Consider the following 24,727-nt stretch of genomic DNA (forward strand, 5'->3'; position numbering starts at 1 on the left):
TGGTTTACAGATCAATGCAATGTGGTGGTGTGCACAGTCCTACATGCTGGGAGGCTAACTGCTCGTGGTTTACAGATCAATTCACTGAGGTGGTGTGCACAGTCTTACATGTTGGGAGATTAACTGCTCCTGGTTTACCGATGAGTGTACTGGAGTGGTGTACACAGCACTACATGCTGGGAGGGTAACTGCTCCTGGTTTACAGATCAATGCACTGGGGCAGAGTACAGAGTCCTACATGCTAGGAGAGTAACTGCCCCTCGTTTACAGATCAATGCACTGGAGGGGGTTACACAGTCCTGCATGCTGGGGTGGGGTGGTAACTTCTCCTGGTTTACTCATCAATGCCGTGAGTTGGTGGTACACAGTCCTACGTGCTGGGAGTGTAAGAGCTCCGGGTTTACAAGTCAATGCATTGGGGTGGTCTACACAGTTCTGCATGCTGGGAGGGTAACTGCTCATGGGTTAAAGATCAATGCACTGGGGTGTGGTACACAGTCCTACATACTGTGTGGGTAAGTGCTCCTGGTTTACAGATCAATGCACTGAGATGGTGTACAAAGTCCTACCTGCCGGGAGGTTAATTGCTCCTTGGGTTAGATATCAATGCATTTGGGTGGTGAACACAGACCTATGGCCGGGAGGGTAACTGCTCCCGGTATACACATCAATGCACTGTGGTGGTGTACACAGCATTACATGCTGGGCGGGTAACTGCTCCTGGTTTACAGATCAATGCAATAGGGCAGAGTACACAGTCCTACATGCTGGGAGAGAAACTGCTCCTGGTTTGCAGGTCAATGCACTGGGGTGGTGTGCACTGTCCTACATGCTGGGAGGGTAACTGCTTCTGGTTTACAAATCAATGCACGGGGTGGGGAACACAGTCCTAGATGCTGGGAGGGTAACTGCTCCTGGTTTACAGATCAATGCACTGGGGTGGTGTACAGAGTCCTACCTGCCGGAACTGTAACTGCTCCTGGTTTACAGAGCAATGCACTGGGGTGGTTTACACAGTCCTACATGCCGGAAGTGTAACTGCTCCTGGTTTACAAATCAATGCACAGGGGTGGGGTACACAGTCCTACATGCTTGGAGGTTAACTGCCCCTGGTTTGCAGATCAATGCACTGGGGAATGGAGGGAGGTTAACTGCCCCTGGGTTACAGGTCAATGCACTGGGGAGGGGTACACAGTCCTACAAGCTGGGTGGGTAATTGTTCTTGGGTTACAGATCAATGCATTTGGGTGGTGAACACAGGCGTACATGCTGGGAGGGTAACTGCTCCTGGTTTACAGATCACTGCATTGGGGTGGGGTACACAGCTCTACATTCTGGGAGGGTTACTGCTCCAGGTTTGCAGATCAATGCACTGGGGTGGTGTACAAAGCTCTACACGCTGGGCGGGTAAGCACACCTAGTTTACAGATCAAAGCACTGTAGTGGGGTACAGAGCTGTACATGCTGAGGGGATAAATGCTCCTGGTTTACAGATCAATGCAATGGGGTGTTGTACACGGTCCGACATGCTGGGAGGGTAACTGCTCCGGGTTTACAGATCAATGCACTGGGGTGGTGTACACAGCTCTACTTGCTGGTCGGGTATCTTCTCGTGGTTTACAGATTTGAGAGTTATAGGGTAGCCAGGAAGGACCTGAAGAGAGAGCTAAGAGCAGCAAGGAGGGGACTTGAAAGGTCCTTAGTCGGTAGAATTAGGGAAAACCCTAAGGCTTTCTATAGGTATGTTAGGAATAAAAGAATGACTAGGGTAGGAATAGGTCCAGTCAAGGATAGTAGTGGGAAGTTGCGTGTGGAGGCGGAAGAGATTGGGGAGACACTGAATGAATACTTTTCTTCAGTATTTACTCAGGAACAGGGCATTGTCCTCGATGTGAATACTGAGTCACAAATAAGTAGAATGGATGGCTTTGAGGTATGTAGAGAAGAGGCGTTGGAAATCCTGGAAAAGGTGAAAATAGATAAGTCCCCTGGGCCTGATGGCATTTATCCTAGGATTCTCTGGGAAGCAAGGGAGGAGATTGCAGAGCCATTGGCCTTGATTTTTATGTCCTCTTTGTCTACAGGAGTAGTGCCAGAAGACTGGAGGATAGCAAATGTGGTTCCCTTGTTCAAAAAGGGGAGTAGGGATAACCCTAGTAACTATAGAGCGGTGAGTCTCACTTCTGTTGTGGGCAAAGTCTTAGAGAGAATTGTAAGGGATAGGATTTATGCACATCTGGATAGGAATAATGTGATCAAGGATAGTCAGCATGGTTTTGTGAAGGGCAGGTCGTGCCTCACAAACCTTATTGAATTCTTTGAAAAGGTGACGAAGGAGGTTGATGAGGGGAAAGCGGTAGATGTGGTATATATGGATTTTAGTAAGGCGTTTGATAAGGTTCCCCATGGTAGGCTACTTCAAAAAATACGGAGGTATGGCATTGAGGGTGAGTTGGAGGTTTGGATTAGGAATTGGCTGGATGGAAGAAGACAGAGGGTAGTAGTTGATGGTAAAGGTTCATCTTGGAGTGCAGTTACTAGCGGTGTTCCGCAAGGATCTGTTTTGGGACCATTGCTGTTTGTCACTTTTATAAATGACCTGGAAGAGGGGTTAGAAGGTTGAGTGAGCAAGTTTGCGGATGATACGAAAGTCGGAGGAGTTGTTGACAGTGAGGAAGGATGTGGCAGGTTACAGCAGGATATAGAGAAGCTGCAGAGCTGGGCAGAAAGGTGGCAAATGGAATTCAATGTAGCTAAGTGTGAGGTGATTCACTTTGGGAAGAATAACAAAAAGATGGGGTACTGGGCTAATGGTCGGATCCTTGGTAGTGTGGATGAGCAGAGGGATCTTGGTGTCCATGTACACAGATCTCTGAAAGTTGCCACCCAGGTAAATAGTGCGGTGAGGAAGGCATATGGCGTACTGGCTTTTATTGGTAGAGGAATTGAGTTCCGGAGTCCTGAGGTCATGATGCAGTTGTATAAGACTCTGGTGCGGCCGCATCTGGAATATTGTGTGCAGTTTTGGTCGCCATACTATAGGAAGGATGTGGAGGCACTGGAACGGGTGCAGAGGAGGTTTACCAGGATGTTGCCTGGTATGGAAGGAAGATCGTATGAGGAAAGACTGAGACACTTGGGGCTGTTTTCATTAGAGAAAAGAAGATTTAGGGGTGACTTGATTGAGGTGTACAAGATGATTAGGGGGTTAGATAGGGTTGACAGTATGAACCTTTTCCCGCGTATGGAGTCGGGTATTACAAGGGGGCATAGCTTTAAATTAAGGGGGGTAGATATAGGACTGAAGTTAGGGGTAGGTTCTTCACTCAGCGAGTCGTAAGTTCATGGAATGCCCTGCCAGTAGCAGTGGTGGACTCTCCCTCTTTATGGGCATTTAAGCGGGCATTGGAAAGGTATATGGAGGATAGTGGGTTAGTATAGGTTAGGTGGGCTTGGATCGGCGCAACATCGAGGGCCAAAGGGCCTGTACTGCGCTGTATTCTTCTATGTTCTATGTTCTATCAATGCACTGGGGAAGTCTACACAGTACTACTTGCCGGGAGGGTAATTGCTCCTGGGTTACAGATCAATGCATTTGTGTGTGTGAACACAGACCTACATTCTGGGAGGGTAACTGCTCCAAATTTACAGTTCAATGCATAGGGCTGGTGTACACAGACCTACATGCTGGGAGGGTAAAAGCGCCTGGTTTACAGATCAATGCACTGGGAAGGCGTAAACAGCTCTACATGCTGGGAGGGTAACTGCTCCTGGTTTACAGATGAATGCCCTGGTTTGGTGTACACAGTCCTACATGCTGGGAGGGTAACTGCTCCTGGTTTACAGATGAATGCCCTGGTTTGGTGTACACAGTCCTACATGCCGGGAGGGCAACTGCTCCTGGTTTACAGATTAATGCACTGGGGTGGTTCACACAGTCCTACATGCTGGTTTACAACTCTGCGTGGTTGACATATCAATGCACTGGGGTAGGGTACACAGTCCGACATGCTGGGAGGGTATCTGCTCCTGTGTTACAGATCAATGCACTGTGGTGGTGTACACAGTCGTGCATGCTGGGAGGGTAACCATTCCTGGTTTACAGATCAATGCACAGGGGTGGTGAACACAGCCCCATATGTTGTGAGGGTAACTGCTCCTGGTTTACAGGTCAATGCACTGGCGTTATGTACACAGCTCTATATGCTGAGAGAGTAACTGCTGTTGGTTTACAGATCAATGAAGTGGGGTGTTGTACACAGTCCTACATGCTGGTTGGGTAACTGCTCCTGGTTTGCAGACCAATGCACTTGGGTTGTGTACACAGTCCTACTTGCTGAGAGCGTAAGTGTACCTGGTTTCCAGATCTATGCACTTGGGTGATGTACTCTTTCCTACATGCTGGGACGGTAACTGCGCTTGGTTTCCAGATCAATGCACTGGGGTGGTGTACATAATCATACATGCTGGGAGGGAAACTGCCCCTGGTTTGCAGATCAATTCTTTGGGGTGGTGTACACTCTCCTACATGTTGGCCGGGTAACTGCTCCTGGTTTACACAGTAATGCACTGGGGTGGTGTACACAGTCCTACATGCTGAGAGTGTAACTGCTCCTGGTTTACAAATTAATGCCCTGGAGTTCTGTACACAGCTCTACATGCTGGGAGGGTAACTGCTCCTGGTTTACAGATCCATGCACAGGGGTGGGGTACACAGTCCTACATGCTGGGAGGGTTTGCTCCTGGTTTACAGATCAATGCACTGGGGCCTGGGTACAGAGCTCTACATGCTGGGAGGGTAACTGCTCCTGGTATTCAGATCAATGAACTGGGGTGGTGCACACAGTTCTAAATACTTGGAGTGTTACTGCTGCAGGTTTACAGATTAATTCACTTGTGATCAATGCACAGTTCGCAGTGTTGGTCAGACTGTCTTGTTGAGTTTTATGGATAACGCAATGATGTGGTTTGTGTAACTCTTTATGCTGGAAGTATATTTGTTTCAGGTTTACACGTTAGTGCCCTGCTGTGGTCTGCGCAGCTCCCAGTGCTGGACAGAAACCCAATCCTGGTTTATAGATCAATGCACTGCTGTGGTCTGCACAGCTCCCCGTGCTGGACAGATATCTAGCCAGGGTTTATAGATCAATGCACTGCTGTGGTCTGCACAGCTCACTGCGTTAGACAGATATATGGTCTTGGTTTGTAGATCAATGCCCTGATCTGATCTATGCAGTGTATCACTCTGTACAGATTGCTGGGTTGTATTGACCAGTGTAATGGATGAATCTGGACAGATTTCTGGGTTGTACCGAGCAAGGTACACTGACCTGGTCTGCACAGTTTTCCACAGTGAACAGATATCTCCTCTGGGTGTATGGTGTCTGGGCTGGTTCTGTGAGGTGGATTGAGAATGTGGTATATCTAACCATTTCAGCTGATCTGGCAATGCCTTTAGTTCCCATTCCTGTGATTGGACCCTTCGTCTCTCACCCCATTAATTTTACAGTGTGTCCAGGCACAGTACATCATGTTGGTGGGGTGGGTAGGGGGAAAAGGGGAGAAAGGATGGACAGGTCAAGGAGTTCTCCGGAAAGTTCTGTCCCTGACATTGTTTGTGAACGGCCAATCGTCAGTGAATTGAACAAACGATAAGATCCCGAGGGAAGAGATCCCGTTCCAGGGAGAAGGAGACACTGTTCCGAAGGCCTCTCAGGCAGTTAAAGGGATGAATACGTTTTCCCTGCGTTTACATTTCTTCACGACACAGGATCGACCACAATTTAGACCAAAATACAGAAATTCGCAAACTCCGTTTGTCTTCAGGAAACTGGGAGAGAATCCTTCAGGACAGCAACGTTCCCACCCTCCGTATTAGGAATTGGGAAGGAGTGACCTGTGTCTGCTCTCGAGTGATCGAGTGTGTGGGAACGATCTAGAAACCATCTGTCCTTATGGATGTGTCTCTGTGTGTTTGGGGATGGAGGGCTTCTTGTGGTTTATGACCTATTTTTGTCAGTAATTCCGACCTTCCCATTTGTTATTCCAGCTCCAATTATTTTAATAAATCCCTGAATCTAGGGAAACATTTGAAAATCTCACTGGGTCCCCGATCAAACGGGTCCCTTTGCCTCCAGGCTGATGGATAATGGGTTTGTTTTCCTTCCTCACAGTTAACGTAGTGACCATCTACATCCTGCTTTATAAAGATTGTGGATTGTCTCCATGTGTCAGACGTTACCTGGGGGCCATGGCAGCGGCGGATCTCCTGGTCATTATCCTCGACCTCATCCTGAGACACATTCCCATTGTTTATCAGGAACAGTTTTATTTCCTGAGGCACTCCGTCCCCGTGTGTAATATCCACGCCGTCCTGCTTTATGCAGCCACTGACTGCTCTGTCTGGTTCACCGTCACTTTCACCTTTGATCGGTTTGTGGCCGTTTGTTGCCAGAAGCTGAAAAGTAAATATTGCAGTGAGAAAACGGCGGCTGTGGTTCTGGGAGCAGTGACTGTGCTGAGCTGTTTAAAGAACATTTTCTGGTATTTTATGCTCACGGCTCGGTATTGGCTGGTGAACACTCCCTGGTTTTGTGCTGTAACATTTGATGTTCTATACTCCAGTGTCTGGGCCACAATCGAGTCTCTCCACCACATTCTAACCCCGTGTGTCCCATTTCTCCTGATCCTGCTGCTCAATGTTCTCACCATCAGACACATTGTAGTGACCAGCAGAGCCCGCAGGAGACTCCGCGCTCACACCAATGGGGATGCTCAGTCTGACACTGAAATGAGGAGCCGAAAAAAATCCATCATTTTACTGTTTGTGATCTCGGCCAATTTCATCCTGTTATTGTCAACTTTAATGCTGTATTCTATATGGGCCCGGATGTGGTGGAATGGGTATCGGTCTGTGATTCTCCATCGCTTTGTGCAGGAATTGGGCTTCATGCTGCAGCTCCTCAGTTGCTGCACAAACACCGCGATTTATGCCGTGACCCAGACTAAGTTCGGGCAGCAGCTGAAGAATGTGCTGAAATATCCCTTCACCAAAATCGATCCATCAATCAAATTCCCTGGTTTGTCCATTCTTATCCCACAGGGGGGTTTCAGGGACACATTTCAATGTTTCTCACAACTCAGGGGCCAGTGAGAAAGGGCACCATCCCACTGACTGTATCCATCACTTCCATTTGTAAACAATAAAAATGTTGATTAAAGCGTGACGATGTTGTTGTGTATCTTTGTGTTGGAGAAGCTGAGCTGGAGAGAGACAGACTCAGTCCCAAGTCCTGGTCCTCAGGGAAGGGGAGGGCACCGTGCCCTGATCTCAGGAGCTGCGTTTAACTCCCTCTGTCCTTTCTTTCCCTTCTGGGTCTCCCACTCCAACTTGGCTATCAGCAGAATTCAACTTACTCCCTCCATATATCCCTCCCGCTCTCACACTGCACTGCCATTCCTCTCTCCTTTTCCCATTTACACACTCAATTCCACTGTCCTTGCCTTCCCCAATCTCATTCACTCTCTCTCCATCTTGCTATTCTAACCTCCCACTGTTACTGTCTTCCTCCAATCCTTCGGTGCTGGGGGAACAGAACAGGGTTGTTGATCTTCAGGCCGATGTTAGGGAACAGAGATTGGGACAACATGTCAGGCCATTGGTACGGCAACAGTATGGAGCTTGGGCCAAACGCCATTGCTCGGAGACATAGTGGGCTTGAGAACACGAGCCGTTACTAGGGGGTAACAGGTGGAGTCGCACCGTAGGCTGTGGCTGAGACTGGTACAACACGATATCATAAACAGAACACATTGTCTGGGGGTGGTGTGGGGCACTGCGTGTGATGGTGGTGGAGTGTGTGGGGTTGAGCGTGACGGTGAGGGTGGTGTAGGGCAGTGTGTGAGATGGTGGTGGAGTGTGTGAGCGTGATCTTGACAGTGGGGGTGGTGTGGGGCACTGTGTGATGGTGGTGGCGGTTTTGCGGGTGAGTGTGATGGTGAGAGTGGTGTGGGGCAGTGTGTGTGAGGGTGGTGGAGTGTGTGGGGTGAGCGTGATGGTGGGGGTGGTGTAGGCAGTGTGTGTGAGGATGGTGGAGTGTGTGGGGGTGGGGTGATGGTGGTGGAGTGTGTGGGGCAGTGTGTGTGATGGTGGTGGAGTGTGTGGGGATGAGCGTGACGGTGAGGGTTGTGTGGGGCAGTGTGTGTGATGGTGGCATGTGTGGGGGTCAGCATGACGGTGGGTGTGATGCAGGGCAGTGTGTGTGATGATGATGGAGTGTGTGGGTGTGAGCGAGACAGTGGGGGTGGTGTGGGGCAGTGTGTGTGATGGTGGTCAGGGTGACAGTGATGGAGTGAGTCTGAGGGGGTCAGGGTGACGGTGATGGAGTGAGTGTGAGGGTGTCAGGGTGACGGTGATGGAGTGAGTGTGAGGGCGTCATGGTGACTGTGATGCAGTGAGTGTGAGAGAGTCAGGGTGAGGGTGATGCAGTGCGTGTGAGGGGGTCTGTGTGTGGGTGAAGGAGTTAGTGTGAGGGGGTCAGGGTGAGGGTGATGGAGTGAGTGTGTGTGCGTCAGGGTGAGGGTGATGGAGAGAGTGTAAGGGGGTCAGGGTGACATTGATGGTGTGAGTGAGAGGGGGTCAGGGTGACGGAGATGGAGTGATTGGGAGGGGATCAGGGTGACAGTGACAGAGTGAGTGTGAGCTTGTCCGAATGACGGTGATGGAGTGAGTATGAGTGGATCAGTGTGACGGTGATGGAGTGAGTGTGAGGGGAAAGGGCGATGGTGATGGAGTGAGTTTGAGGGTGTCATGGTCACTGTGATGGAGTGATTGTAAGGGGGTCAGGGTGACGGTGATGGATTGAATGTGAGAGGGTCAGGGTGACAGTGACGGAGTGAGTGTGAAGGGGTCAGGGTGATGATGATGGAGTGCGTGTGAGGGGTTCAGGGTGAGTGTGATAGAGTGAGTGTGAGGCGGTCAGGGTGATGGTGATGGAGTGAGTGTGAGGCGGTCAGGGTGAGGGTGATGGAGTGAGTGTGAGGGGGTCAGTGTGACGGAGATGGAGTGAGCGTTAGTGGCCAGGGTGACCGTGATGCAGTGAGTGAAGGGGTCAGATTGAGGGTGATGGAGGGAGTGTGAGGAGGTCAGGGTGAGGGTGATGTAGTGAGTGTGAGGGGGTCAGTGTGATGGAGATGGAGTGAGTGTGAGGGGATGAGGGTGACAGTGATGATGTGAGTGTGAGTGGGTCAAGGTGACATGATGGAGTGAGTGTGAGGGTGTCAGGGTGATGGTGATGGAGTGATTGTGAAGGGGTCAGGGTGACGGTGATGGAGTGAGTGTGATGGGTCAGCGTGATGGTGATGAAGTGAGTGTGAGGGGATCAGAGTTACGGAGATGGTGTGAGTGTGAGGTGGTCAGGGTGAGTTTGATGGAGAGAGTGTGAGGGGGTCAGGGTGGCGATTATGGAGTGAATGTGAGGGGATCAGTGTGACTGTAATGGAGTGAGTGTGTGGGGATCAGTTTGACGGAGATGGTGTGAGTGTGAGGGGGCAGTGTGACGGAGATGGAGTGAGTGTGAGGGAGACATGGTGACTGTGATGCAGTGAGTGTGAGGGGATCAGAGTGACGGAGATGGTGTGAGTGTGATGTAGTAAGAGTGAGTGCGATGGAGTGAGTGTGAGTAGATCAGAGTGACGGTGATGGAATGACTGTGAGGGGATTAGGGCGACGGTGATGGCGTGAGTGTGAGGGGGTCATGGTGAGTGTGATGGAGAGAGTTTGTGGGGGTCAGTTGACGGTGATGTAGTGAGTGTGAGTGAGTCAGGGTGAGGGTGATAGAGTGAGTGTGAGGGGGTCAGGGTGACAATGATGGAGTGAGTGTGAGGGGGTCAGAGTGACCATGATGGAGTGAGTGTGAGGGGGTCAGGGTGATGTTGTTGGAGTAAGTGTCCGTGGGTCAGACTTACAGTGATGGAGTGAATGTCCGTGGGTCAGGGTTATGGTGATGGAGTGAGATTGAGGGGGTCAGTGCGACGGTGATGGAGTGAGATTGGGAGGGTTAGGGTGACAGTGATGGAGTGAAATTGAAGGGTTTAGGGTGACAGTGATCGAGTGAGTGTGAGGGGATCAGGGTGACAGTGAGTGAGCGAGTATGAGTGGATCTCTGCCCGCTTGGCACACCAGCCTCATTCCTTAAGAAGGGCTTATGCCCGAACCGTCGATTCTCAAGTTCCCCGAATGCTACTTGTCCTGCTCCATTTATCCAGCGCTACATTTTTCAACTCTGGTCTCCAGCATCTGCAGTCCTCACTTTCTCCTGAGTGTGAGCGGGTCAGGGTGAGGGTGATGGAGTGAGTGTGAGGGGGTCATGGTGAGGATGATGGAGTGAGTTTGAGGGGGTCAAGGTGACCATGGTGGAGCGAGTGTGGGGGGATGAGTGTGACGGAGATGGAGTGAGTATGAGGGGTTCAGGGTGAGTGTGATGGAGTGAGTGTGAGGGGGTCAGATTGATGGTGATGGAGTGAGTGTGAGGCGGTCAGGGTGAGGGTGATGGATTGAGTGTGAGGGGGTCAGGGTGACGGTGACGGTGTGACTGTGAAGCGGTCAGAGTGAGGGTGATGGAGTGAGTGTGAGGGGGTCAGTGTGACGGAGATGGAGTGAGTGTAAGTGGCCAGGGGGACGGTGATGCAGTGAGTGAAGGGGTCAGATTGAGGGTGATAGAGGGAGTTTGAGGAGGTGAGGGTGATGGATTGAATGTGAGAGGGTCAGGGTGATGATGATGGAGTGCGTGTGAGGGGTTCAGGGTGAGTGTGATAGAGTGAGTGTGAGGCGGTCAGGGTGATGGTGATGGAGTGAGTGTGAGGCGGTCAGGGTGAGGGTGATGGAGTGAGTGTGAGGGGGTCAGTGTGACGGAGATGGAGTGAGCGTTAGTGGCCAGGGTGACCGTGATGCAGTGAGTGAAGGGGTCAGATTGAGGGTGATGGAGGGAGTGTGAGGAGGTCAGGGTGAGGGTGATGTAGTGAGTGTGAGGGGGTCAGTGTGATGGAGATGGAGTGAGTGTGAGGGGATGAGGGTGACAGTGATGATGTGAGTGTGAGTGGGTCAAGGTGACATGATGGAGTGAGTGTGAGGGTGTCAGGGTGATGGTGATGGAGTGATTGTGAAGGGGTCAGGGTGACGGTGATGGAGTGAGTGTGATGGGTCAGCGTGATGGTGATGAAGTGAGTGTGAGGGGATCAGAGTTACGGAGATGGTGTGAGTGTGAGGTGGTCAGGGTGAGTTTGATGGAGAGAGTGTGAGGGGGTCAGGGTGGCGATTATGGAGTGAATGTGAGGGGATCAGTGTGACTGTAATGGAGTGAGTGTGTGGGGATCAGTTTGACGGAGATGGTGTGAGTGTGAGGGGGCAGTGTGACGGAGATGGAGTGAGTGTGAGGGAGACATGGTGACTGTGATGCAGTGAGTGTGAGGGGATCAGAGTGACGGAGATGGTGTGAGTGTGATGTAGTAAGAGTGAGTGCGATGGAGTGAGTGTGAGTAGATCAGAGTGACGGTGATGGAATGACTGTGAGGGGATTAGGGCGACGGTGATGGCGTGAGTGTGAGGGGGTCATGGTGAGTGTGATGGAGAGAGTTTGTGGGGGTCAGTTGACGGTGATGTAGTGAGTGTGAGCGGGTCAGGGTGAGGGTGATGGAGTGAGTGTGAGGGGGTCATGGTGAGGATGATGGAGTGTGTTTGAGGGGGTCAAGGTGACCATGGTGGAGCGAGTGTGGGGGGATGAGTGTGACCGAGATGGAGTGAATATGAGGGGTTCATGGTGAGTGTGATGGAGTGAGTGTGAGGGGGTCAGATTGATGGTGATGGAGTGAGTGTGAGGCGGTCAGAGTGAGGGTGATGGAGTGAGTGTGAGGGGGTCAGTGTGACGGAGATAGAGTGAGTGTAAGTGGCCAGGGGGACGGTGATGCAGTGAGTGAAGGGGTCAGATTGAGGGTGATAGAGGGAGTTTGAGGAGGTGAGGGTGATGGATTGAATGTGAGAGGGTCAGGGTGACAGTGACGGAGTGAGTGTGAAGGGGTCAGGGTGATGATGATGGAGTGCGTGTGAGGGGTTCAGGGTGAGTGTGATAGAGTGAGTGTGAGGCGGTCAGGGTGATGGTGATGGAGTGAGTGTGAGGCGGTCAGGGTGACGGTGATGGAGTGAGTGTGATGGGTCAGCGTGATGGTGATGAAGTGAGTGTGAGGGGATCAGAGTTACGGAGATGGTGTGAGTGTGAGGTGGTCAGGGTGAGTTTGATGGAGAGAGTGTGAGGGGGTCAGGGTGGCGATTATGGAGTGAATGTGAGGGGATCAGTGTGACTGTAATGGAGTGAGTGTGTGGGGATCAGTTTGACGGAGATGGTGTGAGTGTGAGGGGGCAGTGTGACGGAGATGGAGTGAGTGTGAGGGAGACATGGTGACTGTGATGCAGTGAGTGTGAGGGGATCAGAGTGACGGAGATGGTGTGAGTGTGATGTAGTAAGAGTGAGTGCGATGGAGTGAGTGTGAGTAGATCAGAGTGACGGTGATGGAATGACTGTGAGGGGATTAGGGCGACGGTGATGGCGTGAGTGTGAGGGGGTCATGGTGAGTGTGATGGAGAGAGTTTGTGGGGGTCAGTTGACGGTGATGTAGTGAGTGTGAGTGAGTCAGGGTGACAGTGATAGAGTGAGTGTGAGGGGGTCAGGGTGACAATGATGGAGTGAGTGTGAGGGGGTCAGAGTGACCATGATGGAGTGAGTGTGAGGGGGTCAGGGTGATGTTGTTGGAGTAAGTGTCCGTGGGTCAGACTTACAGTGATGGAGTGAATGTCCGTGGGTCAGGGTTATGGTGATGGAGTGAGATTGAGGGGGTCAGTGCGACGGTGATGGAGTGAGATTGGGAGGGTTAGGGTGACAGTGATGGAGTGAAATTGAAGGGTTTAGGGTGACAGTGATCGAGTGAGTGTGAGGGGATCAGGGTGACAGTGAGTGAGCGAGTATGAGTGGATCTCTGCCCGCTTGGCACACCAGCCTCATTCCTTAAGAAGGGCTTATGCCCGAACCGTCGATTCTCAAGTTCCCCGAATGCTACTTGTCCTGCTCCATTTATCCAGCGCTACATTTTTCAACTCTGGTCTCCAGCATCTGCAGTCCTCACTTTCTCCTGAGTGTGAGCGGGTCAGGGTGAGGGTGATGGAGTGAGTGTGAGGGGGTCATGGTGAGGATGATGGAGTGAGTTTGAGGGGGTCAAGGTGACCATGGTGGAGCGAGTGTGGGGGGATGAGTGTGACGGAGATGGAGTGAGTATGAGGGGTTCAGGGTGAGTGTGATGGAGTGAGTGTGAGGGGGTCAGATTGATGGTGATGGAGTGAGTGTGAGGCGGTCAGGGTGAGGGTGATGGATTGAGTGTGAGGGGGTCAGGGTGACGGTGACGGTGTGACTGTGAAGCGGTCAGAGTGAGGGTGATGGAGTGAGTGTGAGGGGGTCAGTGTGACGGAGATGGAGTGAGTGTAAGTGGCCAGGGGGACGGTGATGCAGTGAGTGAAGGGGTCAGATTGAGGGTGATAGAGGGAGTTTGAGGAGGTGAGGGTGATGGATTGAATGTGAGAGGGTCAGGGTGACAGTGACGGAGTGAGTGTGAAGGGGTCAGGGTGATGATGATGGAGTGCGTGTGAGGGGTTCAGGGTGAGTGTGATAGAGTGAGTGTGAGGCGGTCAGGGTGATGGTGATGGAGTGAGTGTGAGGCGGTCAGGGTGAGGGTGATGGAGTGAGTGTGAGGGGGTCAGTGTGACGGAGATGGAGTGAGCGTTAGTGGCCAGGGTGACCGTGATGCAGTGAGTGAAGGGGTCAGATTGAGGGTGATGGAGGGAGTGTGAGGAGGTCAGGGTGAGGGTGATGTAGTGAGTGTGAGGGGGTCAGTGTGATGGAGATGGAGTGAGTGTGAGGGGATGAGGGTGACAGTGATGATGTGAGTGTGAGTGGGTCAAGGTGACATGATGGAGTGAGTGTGAGGGTGTCAGGGTGATGGTGATGGAGTGATTGTGAAGGGGTCAGGGTGACGGTGATGGAGTGAGTGTGATGGGTCAGCGTGATGGTGATGAAGTGAGTGTGAGGGGATCAGAGTTACGGAGATGGTGTGAGTGTGAGGTGGTCAGGGTGAGTTTGATGGAGAGAGTGTGAGGGGGTCAGGGTGGCGATTATGGAGTGAATGTGAGGGGATCAGTGTGACTGTAATGGAGTGAGTGTGTGGGGATCAGTTTGACGGAGATGGTGTGAGTGTGAGGGGGCAGTGTGACGGAGATGGAGTGAGTGTGAGGGAGACATGGTGACTGTGATGCAGTGAGTGTGAGGGGATCAGAGTGACGGAGATGGTGTGAGTGTGATGTAGTAAGAGTGAGTGCGATGGAGTGAGTGTGAGTAGATCAGAGTGACGGTGATGGAATGACTGTGAGGGGATTAGGGCGACGGTGATGGCGTGAGTGTGAGGGGGTCATGGTGAGTGTGATGGAGAGAGTTTGTGGGGGTCAGTTGACGGTGATGTAGTGAGTGTGAGCGGATCAGGGTGAGGGTGATGGAGTGAGTGTGAGGGGGTCATGGTGAGGATGATGGAGTGAGTTTGAGGGGGTCAAGGTGACCATGGTGGAGCGAGTGTGGGGGGATGAGTGTGACCGAGATGGAGTGAATATGAGGGGTTCATGGTGAGTGTGATGGAGTGAGTGTGAGGGGGTCAGATTGATGGTGATGGAGTGAGTGTGAGGCGGTCAGAGTGAGGGTGATGGAGTGAGTGTGAGGGGGTCAGTGTGACGGAGATAGAGTGAGTGTAAGTGGCCAGGGGGACGGTGATGCAGTGAGTGAAGGGGTCAGATTGAGGGTGATAGAGGGAGTTTGAGGAGGTGAGGGTGATGGATTGAATGTGAGAGGGTCAGGGTGACAGTGACGGAGTGAGTGTGAAGGGGTCAGGGTGATGATGATGGAGTGCGTGTGAGGGGTTCAGGGTGAGTGTGATAGAGTGAGTGTGAGGCGGTCAGGGTGATGGTGATGGAGTGAGTGTGAGGCGGTCAGGGTGAGGGTGATGGAGTGAGTGTGAGGGGGTCAGTGTGACGGAGATGGAGTGAGCGTTAGTGGCCAGGGTGACCGTGATGCAGTGAGTGAAGGGGTCAGATTGAGGGTGATGGAGGGAGTGTGAGGAGGTCAGGGTGAGGGTGATGTAGTGAGTGTGAGGGGGTCAGTGTGATGGAGATGGAGTGAGTGTGAGGGGATGAGGGTGACAGTGATGATGTGAGTGTGAGTGGGTCAAGGTGACATGATGGAGTGAGTGTGAGGGTGTCAGGGTGATGGTGATGGAGTGAGTGTGAGGAGGTCAGGATGACGGTGATGGAGTGAGTGTGAGAGAGTCAGGGTGACGGTGATGGAGTGAGTGGGAAGGGGTCAGGCTGATGATGATAGAGTGAGTATGAGAGGGTCTGTGTGAGGGTGATGGAGTGAATGTGAGGGGGTGATGGAGATGGAGTGAGTGTGAGCGGATGAGGGTGACAGTGATGGAGTGAGTGTGAGTGGGTCATTGTAAGAGTGATAGAGTGAGTGTGACTGGGTCAGGGTGAGTGTGATGCAGTAAATGTGAGGGGGTCAGAGTGAGGACGATGTATTGAGTGTGAGGCGGTCATGATGACTGTGAGGCGGTCATGATGACTGTGATGGAGTGAGTGTGAGGGGGTCAGGGTGAGGGTGGTGGAGGTCAGGATGACGGTGATTGAGTGAGTGTGAGGGGGTCAGGGTGAGAGTGATGTAGTGAGTGTGGAGCGGTCAGGGTGACTGTGATGGAGTTAGTGTGAGGTTGTTAGAGTGATGGTGATGGAGTGAGTGTGAGGGGTGTCAGGGTGAGGGTTATGGAATGGGTGTGAGTGGGTCAGGGTGTCAGTGATGGAGTGAGTGTGAGTGGGTCAGGGTGACGGTGATGAAGTGAGTGAGAGGGTGTCGGTGGGATGGTGGTGGAGTGAATGTGAGGGGGTCAGGGTGATGGTGATGGAGTGGGTTTTGGGGGGTTCAGTGCGACGGTGATAGAGTGAGTGTGGAGGTGTCGGGATGATGGTGATAGCGTGATTATGAGGGGTCTCGTTGAGGGTGATGGAGTGAGTGTGGAGGGTGTCAGCGTGACGGTGATGGAGTGAGTGTGGAGGGTGTCAGGGTGACGGTGATGGAGTGAGTGTGAGGGGGTCAGGGTGAGAGTAATGGTGTGAGTGTGAGGGGGTCAGGATGAGGGTGATGGAGTGAGTGTGAGGGGGTCAGGATGAGGGTGATGGAGTGAGTGTGAGGGGGTCATGATGAGGGTGGTGGAATGAGTTGAATGTGAGGGGGTCAGGATGAGGGTGATGAAGCGAGTGTGCGTAGCAAAACTACTAACAGGGAACATTCCAATTCTCCTTCTTGTTATCAGAATTTTGTCCTTTAAATTTGATGGGCCGGGATCTCATACGAAGACTGGGGTTAGATTTGTTCAGTACTCCGCCGAGCTTGCAGATAATTCAAAGGGAAGATTTACCAGGGCAGGCTGTAAAATATTACCTACGACCCCTGATGTATGTCTATGAGTGGTTATTAATCCAGAGAGCGATAAGTTCAGTGAGCAATTCACTCACCATGGAAGCAAGTAGCTATGTTAATCCTACTAACACCGATTTTCTTGCTGGAGACATGCTGCACTGCACAGCACACATACACCATGATGGCCCTGATGAAAAATATGAGAAGGATTGGTTCAGGAGATTGGTTAAACCAGATCACTTGTTATTTTGCGATTTTTATTGGAGTGATCACAGATGTGCAGTCAGTGTGAACTTAACTAAGGTATCTGTAACAGTACGTATACCCTATCTTTTTGATGTGGAAGGCTCTGTTCCTCACGTGTCACTGGCGAAGGCGTTCAGTAACAGGTGGCAGGATTTGGGAACATGGGTTATAAAGGCACAAAGTATGAAAGGTTGAGTCATCAGGGACGATGTGGGTGTCTGGTTCAATGCAGATTTGCGAACATATAGGAAGAAACTAAATTGACTAACTCAGGCAGATAGGACAGTCCAGGTAACCCCCACTCGCCCTGAAAAGCCGAGGGGGATAGCCTGGCGTTTCCCTAAGATAAAAGTCTCAGACCCAAGATTAAAAATGGACCCTACTGAGTTGTGGGCACAGGGCAAACATGATGTGGGGCTCATACGGGGCTGTGAACCCATAAGGATAACTGCAAAGTCTGAGTATCGTCCTGACAGAGCACAATACCCGTTAAAACCTAAAGCCATAGAAAGAATTACTCCAGTCTTTGAATCCCTCCTAAAGGCTGGAGTGATAATCCCCTGTGAAAACTCATCGGTGAGAACCATGTTTTTCCGGTCAAAACGGCAAACATTCCTGGTGAACCAGAGGAATGGACATTTGTTCAAGACCTGCAGGCAGTCAATAATGCTGTTGTTCCACGCGCCCCAAATGTTCCCAACCCCTGCACTATATTAGCTCAAATTCCATGGGACAGGAAATGGTTCCCTGTTGTGGATTTAGTAAATGCCTTCTATAGTGTACCGGTGCACCCAGATAGTCAATTCTGGTTCCATTTTTCAATCAAAAGGAAATCATATACCTTCACACGAGGTTACTGTGAGTCCCCCACCATATATAATGGGGCTCTGCGCAGGAGTCTGGAGACTCATGTTCAAACCTTGGGGTCAGTGCGTCTGCAGTATGTAGATGATTGCTTGATAGCGGCACCAACGAAGGAACAATGTGGAAGGAGACCCTTGTGTTACTCTGCCAGCTAGCGCGGCAAGGGCACAAAGCCAGTCTCGTAAATCTACAATTTGTGCAACAACAGGTCACCTAATATCTGAATAAGGGAAGGCTATTGGTCAAGACGAGTTCAAGCAATCCAGCAAATTCCAAACCTCACACGAAGAAACAATTGTTGTCCTTTTTGGGCATGAGCTCCGACTGTAGGATGTTCATCCTGCATTACTGCAACCCTTGAGGCGTCCCTAAGTGACATAGCCCATGGCAAAGGGTTGCAGAACCAGAGTACGTTGCAGTGGACCCCAGAGGCCGAGAGTGCCTTTGTTGAATTAAAAAAGGCGCCTCCAAACTACACCCACACTGGGGATTCCGAATCCAAACAAGGCTTTTGTACAAACGGTGGATGACAAGCATGGCTACATGACATTGTTGCTGTTGTAGGATCATGGGGGGAGATTGAGGCCGGTAGCATATTTTTCAGCTAAACTAAACCCCGTAGCAGCAGGATTGCCTAAATGCCTGTGAGCTGTGGCTGCAGCTGAAAAGGCTTTTGTAGCATTCAGGGATATAATCGGCTGTGGTGAATTAACCCTTCTGGTCCCACATGCAGTATCCTTACTGCTTTCCGAGCAAAGGACCGCACACATGTCAGCAGCACGTAGGCTCCGATACAATACTCTGTGATTGGAGATGCCTAATATTACAATAAAGCGATGTAACACACTTAACACTGCTAAAATTGTCCCCACAGAAGGAGACGGAGACACACACGGTTGCTTCGCTGTAACTGATGAAAATTGCAGCCCCAGACCAGACTTGCAGGATTCACCATTTCAGATTCCAGATATGCAGAATTTTGTGGCTGGGTCAGCATTCAGGAGCAGGAGATAGGCCAGAATTGTGTTGAGTATGCTGTAGTGACTGTCTACGAGGTCGTCAATGCAGGATCACTCCCTTCTCATCGGTCAGCGCCAGCAGCGGAGCTGATTGCCTTGACTGAGGCCTGCAAATTGACTGAGGGAAGGACAGTGAATATTTACACCGATAGCAGATATGCCTTTGGGGTTGTACATGATTTTGGAAAATGTGGAAACACAGGGGCTTCTTGACCTCCACCGGAATGCCCATCACACACCGTGACCTGATTTCCGACCTCCTGGAAGTGGTCCTGTTGCCTAAATCAATCGCTGTGCGTAAGTGTGAAGCCCACACGAAAAATAATGATTTTATTTCCCAAGGCAATGCAAGAGCAGACTCAGCAGCAAAAACAGCAGCCCAGCATTAGCCAACTGAGCAGATTGACATGTGCATGACAAAAAATTGTTCCCCAACAGATGTACGGGAGTTACAGTCACAGGCCACACCGGAAGAAAAGCGTGTGTAGACGAATCAAGGATGCAGTGTGAGGGAAAGAGTATGGTGTGGCCTCACAACACACTTCACATTCAACAACCAAGTATATGAACAACTCAACGGCACACCCATGGGCTCACTCATCTCTGGACTCATAGCAGAAGCGGTAATGCAAAGATTAGAACAAACAGTTTTACCGCAAATTCAACCCAAACTCTGGGTCAGATATGTGGATGACACCTTTGTAATCATTAAAAACACAGAAATAGAGAACACATACCGGATCATCAACGCCACACTCATAGGAATCCGATTCACTAGAGAGAAAGAAAAGGACAACCAACTCCCATTCCTCGACGTGATGGCACAGAGAACACCTAACGGAGAATTCACCACAGGAAAGCCACACACACAGACCAAGTCCTGAACTACGAAAGCAACCACTCCAACACACACAAAACAAGTTGCATAAAGACACTGTTCAAAAGGGCCAGAACACACTGCAGCACACCAAAACTGCAAAAAGAGGAAGAAGAACACCTCTACAATGTATTCGTCAAAAACGGATACCCGCGCAATTTCATCAACAGATGCCTAAGGGAAAGACAATGGAATGAGGACATGCCACAACCCAAAGGACTAGCCACTTTACCATACATTAAGAACATTTCTGAACTGACAGCCAGACTACTATGAAAATTAGGACTCATAACAGCACACAAACCAACAGCCACGCTCACAAAACAACTCACCAGGACAAAGGACCCGATACCGAGCATGAGCAAAACCATCACAGTATACAAAATCCCATGCAAGGACTGCACAAAGCACTACATAGATCAAACAGGAAGACAGCTAACGATCTGCATCCATGAACACCAACTACCCACAAAACGACGCGAGCAGCTATCCTTCGTAGCCACACACGCAGATGACAAGCAACATGAGTTTGACTGGGACATCATTACTATTATAGGACAAGCCAAACAGAAAACAGCCAGGGAATTCCTAGAGGCATGGCACTCATCCACAGATTCAATCAAGAAGCACATTGATCTGGATTCAATATACCGGCCACTGCAGCGGAAAGCTGGAACTGGAAACCTGAAGTGGCAGATTCAAACCACTGTAAATGTCGGAGGAAAGATCACAGAAGCGCTTCACAGGAGGCTCCAAAGCACTAAGGATGTCACCTAGACAGGGGATGAAACGTCTACAACACATATTCCCAGCTCGGCGAACAGAACCACAACAACGAGCACCCGAACTACTTTGAATACCATGTTATAAAACAAATTGGTTTGAATGGTGTTAAGTGAACCTGCTCGTTCAGTTATTGTAGTTAATGTGAGTCTCCATGCATCAAATTATTTCATTAAAAGGTTTACTTCCTATTAATAAGGGGCTCTTACAATGTTATCACATAGTATCAGTAGGAACTTCAACTTCAGCACTAACCAGGATCAACAGATCAAGAGTGAGGGAGGGAAGAGATCAGAGTCTGAGAACAATGCCCTGCAGTACTCCAACAGTGGAGCAGAATATGAGAACAATAGACTGGAATGTTCCAATACTGACCAGGAGTTTATATTTGGGTCTTCACAATCTTCCTCAAGATTGGGCGGATCTTAAGAGTGCTTTGGCTGATTCAAGCTGATCTCTCCTCACTGTTATTCTTGGTAAGTCTTTCTATCTGACTATGAATTCAATAAACTTTGTTGAACTAACTTACTGTCCTCATAATTTCAATACTGAAAAAAAAGGAAGCTGTTGCCATGACTTCTGTCTACACACTCCATTCCTTACCAAACAATTTTAATGCCAATATCTGAAGTGGAATCAAACTGCTTATAACTCCAACAATCACTTTTGCTCTACACTGATATCTATTTCCATATCCTGTCCAGCACCAATCCTGTTCACTACTAACACCACAATATCTCAAGTCGCCCCTTTTGTCGCTGTCTAGCTGCTGAATGAACCATCATCTGCACCTTCAGTGCATCCAGATTCAACTGTTCCTATTCTCTTCCAGCCACAAAGTAATTTGACCATAAATGTTGAGTGTTCTCCCTGAAAGGTGCTGACTTCAAGAGAGTCAGTGGGATTGTGATAATATCACTACACTTGCAATCAGAGCTCCAGGCTATTACCGTGGGTTCAAATACCCCCTCTTCACCACCACCTCTCCACCTCTTCACCCTCCCGCACCGTCCGCCCCTCCCCCCCAACCCACACCCCGAACATCTGGTGATTTTTGAATTCAATTACAGTCAGGAATGGCAACAACGCGTTGTTGTAGAAATTCCGGTTCATTCATGCCTTTTTAGGGAAGGACAGCTACCATCCCTTCCAAATCTGACATCATGATTCCAGGCTCTGACAAATGTCTTTGCCTCTTTGTTGTCCACTAGAATCACCAAACAGACCATTCAATTCAGGGCTGAGAATTATGGAATCAACAAGACGAAGAGGCCTGACGAGGCTTGTGTACTTTGTGTGAATGTTGTGTACATTTCTGATCACCACACTACCAGAAAGATGTGGAGGCTTTGGTTTACCAGGATGTTGGCTGGTTTGGAAAGTGTTGGCAATGAGGACAGATTGGACAAACTTGTGTTTTCACTTGAACACTGATGAATGAGGGGGTGACTTGAAAGAAGTTTAAAAAATTCTGATCGCATGGACAGAATGGATTGTCAGAGCCTTTTTTCCCAAGATACTAATCTTAATTACAAGGGGATATAGTTTTAAGGTAAGAAGGGAACATTTAAAGGAGATGTGAGACAGCATTTTTACACCAATGGTGATAAGTACCTGAAATGCGCTTCTGAAAGGTAATGGTGGAGGTGGATACAATAGCAATGGCCTGAATAAGAAGGGAATCAAGGGATATGGACCATGAAAAGATAAAAGGTTTTTCATTTGCAAAGGCATCAAGTGTGAGCACAGTCTTGGTGGGCCGAAGGGCCTGTTCCTGTGCTGTGCTGTTCTTTGTTCTCTCTTCTCTCTTTCCTCTACATCTGTTTAAAGAGTTGCATCATCTCCTTGGTGCACTGTACAGTAAGCTCGAAGCGCTGAATGCAAGTTCCTATGCAACTCCTTAGAGGGGCTAAATGGTGTATTCCTGTGCCTCAGTAATAGCCTTGAGGAATTTAGTCAGAGACGTGTTGTGTGACATTACATGGAGTTAGTAGCACCGATTGGTCATTCGGTCTCTGCTACACCATTCAGACATATCAGAGCTGATCTGACTGTGGCTGAACCTCCCTGTCCATCTCTGTTCCCAATAACCATGCGCTTCCTTGACCATCAAGGAGCTACTGAGGTCAGCCTTGAATATCTTCACTGCTCCCTGCAGATGAGAATTCCACCATTTGCACAGCCCTCAGGACAAAGAAGCATCCTCATCTCAATCTGAAATGGGAGCAGCCTTACATTTAAAGTGATTGTCTGCACCAAATCACCTTCTATTTGTGACATGATGCAAAACAAATAAGAACAGACGTAGACCATTCAACCCCCTCAAACCTGACCGACATAAGCACCGGCTCTTTAGTTGATCACATATGCATCAAATTCAGCCTTCACTGCTCTCTGGGCAACACATTATCAGATACATCCTTATCTCAGTCTGAAATGGAAGAGGCCACATTTTCAAGCATTCTACAGTTCCCCTAGTTCGACACACCCGCACGTGGGGAGCCATCCTCTCAGCATCCACGCTGTCAAGTCCTCTCAGGGTCAGTTATGTCTCAAAATGATCATGTCTATTTCTGCTGAACTTCAAAGGTTATACATCCAAACTGCGCAACATTCCCACATGGGATGAACTCGTCATCCCAGGAATCAACTGAGTGAGCTGTGTCCAAACTACTCCTCATGTAATTAAATTCTTTTTGAGGTAAGGAGATTACAAAAGCCTCATACAGTCCTCCAGCTGTGATCTCAGTAAAACTGGGAACAACTGCAGCAACGCTTCCTTCATGGGTGACTCCTTGCAATTGAGACTAGAGCTGGAGGACACTTGTTATTTTTTATCTGAAATAAGGCAACTTTGATTGGTTACAGAAATGAAGAGAATCACAAATAGAAGGAGTGCTGTGAGGCATAGAATTACAGAATAGCATCCTTACAGTGCACAAGATACCATGTTGTCCCTCAAGTCTGCCCTGACCTCAGGCCCAGCACCCCCACCTTATCGCTGCAATTCCCAGAGCTAATCCAATGACCCTGCACAATCCTTGTCACTCTGGTGCAAATATATCATGGCCAATCATCTAACTTGTACATTTTTGGACTGGAGTACAGAGTAGAGACCCATGCCGACACAGGGAAAATGTGCAAACTTCACACAGACTGTTGACCCAGACTGGAATCAAGCCCATGTCCCTGGCTCTGTGAGGCAGCAGTACTAACCATTAAGGTACTGTATCCTTACCTCCAAATTAATGTATAATTTGTTTGCTTGCCTTCCTCACAGCTAATGTAGTGATGATCATCATGCTGCTTGATAAAGATTGTGGATTGTCTCCATGTGATACCCGTTACCTGGTGGCCATGATAGTGTCACGTCTACTGGTCCTTATTCTCAACCTGATATTGAGACACATTCCGATTATTTATTAAGAACACCACAGTTTCCTGTGGGGCACCCCAAGTATAATATCTATGCTGTACTGCTTTATGTCGGTCGGACGGTCCTGTCTGGTTTGCCATCACTTTCACCTTCGATTGATTTGTGGCAATTTGTTGCCGGAAGCTGAAAATTAAATATTGCAGTTAGAAAACTTTTCTGGGAACAGTGACTGTGCTGAGCTGTTTAAAGAACATCTTCTGGTACTTTATGCTCCCAGCTCGGTATTGGCTGGATAACGCCCCCGGCTTTGTGATGTAACAATCAGTGTTTATTACTCTTGAGTTTGGATCATATTTGAGTTCTTCCACCACATTCTAACCCTGACTTTCCAATTTCCCCTGATTCTGCTGCTCAATGTTTTCATCATCAGACACATGTTACTGACCAGCAGAGCCCACAGGAGACCAGTGGAGAGTCTCACAGGGACACCGACATGCAACGCTGAATTAAATCCATCTTGTTACTGTTAGTGTTAACAATGTATTCGATATGGAGCCAAATGTTTGTGATAGGCTATTGGTCTACGTATCAACATGAGTTGTGCTGGAATTAGGATTCATGATGCAGTTTCTCAGTTGCTGCATGGTATTTTTGCCATTACCCGGACAAAGTTCAGGCAGCAACTGAAGAAGTTGCTGAAATATCCCTTCACTCTAATCAATGAGTGAATCAATCAAATTCATTTGGTGTGTACTTATTGAGCCGAACGGCCTGTTTCCGTACTGTAGGGATTCTATGAGGACATAGATGTGTCAGTGTTGGACTGGCCAAAGTTTAAAATCACACAACACCTGGTTATAGTCCAACTGGTTTATTTGGAAGTACACTTGCTTTCGAGAGCTTCATTGGGTAGTTAGTGGGGCAAGATCATGGAACACAGAATTTACTATAAATTCGGTGTCCTGTGATCCTGCCCCACTAGCGACCTGATGGAGGAGCAGCGTCC

At 49.6% G+C, this 24,727-nt stretch overlaps 1 pseudogene; it reads left to right on the top strand.

Moving 5' to 3' along the window:
* Positions 1-23,771, top strand: part of LOC148148397 (putative G protein-coupled receptor 139) — a 134,556-nt pseudogene extending 110,785 nt beyond the window's left edge.
* Positions 23,772-24,727: the final 956 nt, after the last annotated feature.

This window comes from Chiloscyllium plagiosum, unplaced genomic scaffold, assembly GCF_037043375.1.
Source record: "Chiloscyllium plagiosum isolate Xiang-an unplaced genomic scaffold, Cpla_swu_hap1 HiC_scaffold_13, whole genome shotgun sequence".
Classification (NCBI taxonomy): Eukaryota; Metazoa; Chordata; class Chondrichthyes; order Orectolobiformes; family Hemiscylliidae; genus Chiloscyllium; species Chiloscyllium plagiosum.